The sequence below is a fragment of the Sinocyclocheilus rhinocerous genome, unplaced genomic scaffold (genome assembly GCF_001515625.1).
Source record: "Sinocyclocheilus rhinocerous isolate Xijiao unplaced genomic scaffold, SAMN03320098_v1.1 scaffold2982, whole genome shotgun sequence".
Classification (NCBI taxonomy): Eukaryota; Metazoa; Chordata; class Actinopteri; order Cypriniformes; family Cyprinidae; genus Sinocyclocheilus; species Sinocyclocheilus rhinocerous.
In genome coordinates, this window is record NW_015656004.1 from 372,042 (window position 1) to 376,861 (window position 4,820).

At 37.4% G+C, this 4,820-nt stretch overlaps 1 protein-coding gene across 2 annotated transcripts in view; it reads left to right on the forward strand.

Annotated features, from left to right (window-relative positions):
* The first annotated feature begins 322 nt into the window (after positions 1–322).
* LOC107719180 (probable G-protein coupled receptor 146) overlaps positions 323–4,820 on the forward strand; it is a 10,130-nt gene continuing 5,632 nt past the window's right edge. Inside the window, exon 1 of one of the 2 annotated variants that reach the window (XM_016526555.1) lies at positions 323–685. The gene's annotated coding sequence lies outside the window, so the exon portion shown is untranslated. The remainder of the gene's footprint in view (positions 686–4,820) is intronic. The other variant, XM_016526554.1, reaches the window with a different exon arrangement.

Consider the following 4,820-nt stretch of genomic DNA (forward strand, 5'->3'; position numbering starts at 1 on the left):
GAAAATTGCTGTATGTCACCCCTCCCTCCGCCACACTCGTCCAATGACTGCGAACTAAGCGAAATTACGAACGCTACTATGGCTCGGGCTAAGCTTATGAATATTAAGTATGCCGCGCTCACGTGACTTGGTAACCTTCCATTGGCAAAGACTTGGCTCATGCATACTAATTACCCTACGCAGGCGTTGTTCGGTGACCTTCCAATAGCGAACGCCTGCCTAATGCATATTAATTAGATACGCGCGCCTTAGCCGTGTTACCGTCCAATAGCGAAAGTTTGCGATATGAATATTAATAACTATGGTTTACCGTAGTAGGAATCGAAATTTTGCAGTCGGGCCTCTTGAAGAGGACTGTGGGGGAGGGTCACGTGACGTGTGTACACACTGTAGAGTTCAGCACCACTCGATTCGTAGTAAGATCATCAGCGTCCTCCCCTTTCCAGAACAAGCTTTGACGGACCAGAGACGAATATACCATATGCAACTGTGTTTTCGCCACATATCGGCACCTTGATCGAACGCATTTTTACTTTATTCATTTCACACGAGATCCTGGTAGTCTAGCTACCGATTTGGGAGCTTTTGTCAAAGTATAGGAGGAGAAATGTCAATGGAAATACAGCAGAACCCGATGCCTCCGTAGAGCTGTCTCAGTGCCAAGAACTGGTCCTCTGGTGAGTAGGTTAGTCAATACCTCCCTATATTGAGTTTAAAGTTGTTTTTAAAGTAGCAATTAACCCGCTGTGTTTCGTCAGCAGTGATGGGAGAGTTCGCTAAATCAATCAGATTCATGTTTGACACTTTTTAACAGTTTACCGCTCGAAGAGTGGCTTATTTCTGACAGTTAAGTAAAACTGCAACATCAGACAGGTTAAACTCAGACGTGCGTGTAATGCCCGGATGAAAAACAAACCAATGATATTCACCTCTCAGTCAAACAAACGCATCTTTTTAGTAGATTTTCCACCCCTTGTTTGTTTACAAAATGCTTATTTATTTATTTATTTTTTTTTGCGATTACGGGACAGGGGTGTGTAGTGTATATATGTTTAATGAATATACATTCATACACACATATATAGGCTATATGTATGTGTGTGTGTGTGTTTATACATTTTGTGTAATTTTCAGTGTTATAAGGGTGCCTGGATGGGTTGTGAACATCCTATCAGCATAAACAGAGTGTGTGAAGAACACAGTGTATCTTTACATTTAAACACTGTAGCTTGTCAGTTTTAACGTTTATATTTTATATATTTATATTAAAAATAAAAACAACCCAGGGTAGAGAGTCAGTTAAGTAATGAACTAACAACTGAAAAGTGGTAAATAGTTTTTAAACTAGAGAAAGCTGATGTGAAAGTTGCTTACTCTTATTGACTTGTTAATGACCAATGATCTTTGAGAAGAAAACCAATGTATTGTAGTGTAATATTTACTAAATGTAATCAAAAACGTCTTAATTTGCATTTTAACCTCATTTGTGTTGTATGTGTTTAGAAAGAGCAGCATGTTTTGAGGTTTTCAAACATTAATCCCATTAATTTTGTGTCAAGGAAAAAAATGGAAAAGCATGACCATGTTGTTTTTATTTGCCTGAAGTTTAGTCTCATATTATGACACATTGGCTTATTTTGCAATATACCTATGCACAAATGATGTTGCTGGGAAGTGACATCCGACTTCTTTTTATTGCCTAAACAACCAAAAACACCAGGAAGGCTACGTTACCGTTGGATCAGGTCCATGTAGGACTTGTAAGAGGATGGCAATGTGCCTGTGCTTTCTGCTGAAGTTCGCAGACGTCATATGAGACAGCTGAGAAAAGCATGCCTCTCTGCCTGAAGACACTAGAGAGCGCTTTACTCTCCAACACGGTCTGGACTGTCCAGCTGGACATGAGAGGATTACATAACCCATCCAATTTTCTCATACAGTTGTCAACTTTGATCTCTCATGTTCTCTTCAGTCCAGATATTTCATTCCACAGATTTGTAATGTTATCAGTTTTCAGTTATCAGTTTTATAAAAATATTGATCTGACCCCAATAACCTACAATATCACTATTCAGCATTATCAAAACATGATGTAGCCTACACCCCAAAATATAATGTTCACCAGCAAAGTGATGTATAACCAAATTGTGCTATGCAAACCATGCATGAATAATTTGTGTAACCAGGAGAATTTGTTTGTCTCAGTTCAAGACTGCCTAGCGATAATCCATGCACGCGGTACGCAAACACCCAGAGTGATCTTTCCTGTTGATGACTTTACAAAGCAGCGCTGAGAGAACATGCCGTCCCAGGGGTCAGGCCAGCTGAGGTGCTGTCAGGAAGACTAATACAGATAGTCCTATGTGCCGGAGGTTTAATTGAGACGTTGTGTGTTGGTGTTTCGCAACTTCAGGAAAGTATTGCAGGTCATCGTTTGCCCTGTTGCTTGTAGGTGGTGAAAAGCAGGTAAGAATAAATGCTGCTGCTGTGGGAGAATGAGAGACTGAATCGGGTCAAGGCAGTGTTGAATAAAATTGCTCGTCGTCCTTCTGCAACACCCACACTTTCAAGCTAGACAAACTTTAATTACGCACTCACATGGTTGAGTATCCATTTATTAATTTGACATTTTTAATGGAATATTAAATATTTTTATTTGAATATTTAATAAGGCACACTTTGATCTTTGTACCGGGATGACCATTACTATTTCTGCCTGTTGTAATTGGCAGAAAGAAGGCTGCGGAGTAAAAACACTGTACAATATTGGAAGGCACAAACATTTACTCACCTTCATGTCATTTCACAGTGTAAAAAATATCCTGTTAAAATTACAGTAAAAATCTGGCAGTTGTTGCCAAAAATTCACTGTAAAAAAAATTGATGACATTCTGGTTAACACGCATGATGCAAAAATAATGCAGTAAACATAAAAAATTTAAGAAAATGTAAAACAAAACACCTAATGTACATACTGAAAAATTAAAACTACTTATATTAATAAACTGGCTGATTATATTTCTAAACTAAAATTAAATAAACTATAAAATAAACTAAAGTAAAGGTAAATGAAATATAATTGTATGTGATGTGTAGCACAGGGACTTAATATAATATAAATTATATGGCAATTCATAGTTTTTACTTCCAAAACCCCAAAATTTGACAGTATTTTACAGTAAATATAATGCAATGTTAAATCATTTACAGTTATTTGCTGTTTTAGTCTTTTTTTAATACATGCAGTGAATAATTTTCTTTCTTTTTAAATCTCACTTGAAAAAAATCACTCGTATATTTTTACATGCACTACTAGATTTTAGATTTTAATTAATAATATAATTTTTTTATTTTATTTTTACATTTATTTATTTTTGTTTGCGTTATTTTTATGCATCATTTCTCCTTAAAAAAAATGCAGAACCTTACATTTTTGACTGTAAATACTTGTTCTTCCTCTAAGTCTGCTTTCTATTTTCTAAATCCCTGCAGCTAAAACACAGAAGTGAAAAATCTATTGTAGCACGACCTGATTTAACTGCAGAGCGCTCAGTCCTCATCTTCATTTACTACTCGTTACCTAAACCTTCACAGCACGCACACACACACAAAGCTCAGAAAATGCAATCATGTGACATCACTCAGCCGATTCTGAGAATTCGCTGTACATTCCAGCGGGGATATGAGGGGTGTGAAGCAGCCCTCTTTTCATCTGCTGGGCGGTGGGTGGGTTTACTTCTCTGAAAGTGTCAAGCGCATTTGGTTGTACTCCCACAACACTCTTCATCCAGATGCATGGTCAGCCAAGATGTCTTGTTGTTTGTGTGAGGGAGGTAGAATTAATAACTGGGGTCATTGAGAGGTACACTGTGCGGTGGAGTGGATGGACACTTACCTTTGCATGCGTGCTTGCTCATGTATGTGAGCCGTGGGCTGCAGGTGTTAGAACGCATCCCTAAATGGCACGCTTTACAGCAAGCTATGATGTCAGCTACCTTTTGCACCCATTCAGGAATGCTTCGGTCTGCCAGCCTAGACAGTGTTTGGTCATGGTCTCTTGAAGGAGACAAGATGATGCAAAGCAGGGATCTACAGTAAGGATGGGCAGGATAGTTGACTATATCAACTAGCTAGACGATTACTATGACTTAGTTAACTATGACATATATATTACTAATCTAAAAAAATGACAATACCGTTCAAAAGTTTTGGGGTATTTTATTCAGCAAGAGAAAAAAAGAAAATAATTTTATCCAGCAAAGATGCATTAAATTGATCAAAGGTGAAGACAAACCATTTCTATTTCAAATAAATGTTGTTCTTTTAAACTTTCTATTCATCAAAGAATCCTGAAAAACTGTATTCTGGTTTCCAACATTGATAATATTAATAATAATAATAAATGTTTCTTGAGCAGCAAATCAACATATTAGAATGGATTGAAAGATTATATGACACTTATGACACTAGTAATGATGCTGAAAATTCAGCTTTGCATTACCGGAATAAATAATATTTTTAAAGGGGTCATATGATGCTGCTAAAAAGAACATTATTTTGTGTATTTGGTGTAATGAAATGTGTTTATGCGGTTTAAGGTTCAAAAAACACATTATTTTCCACATACTGTACATTATTGTTTCTTCTCTATGCCCCGCCTTTCTGAAACCGTCGATTTTTACAAAGCTCATCGGTCTGAAAAACCGAGGTGTGCTGTGATTGGCCAGCTATCCAGTGCAGCATTGTGATTGGCCGAATGCCTCAAGCGTGTGACGGAAATGTTACTCCCCTTACCATATTGTGATGCCGTGTCCCGGAGC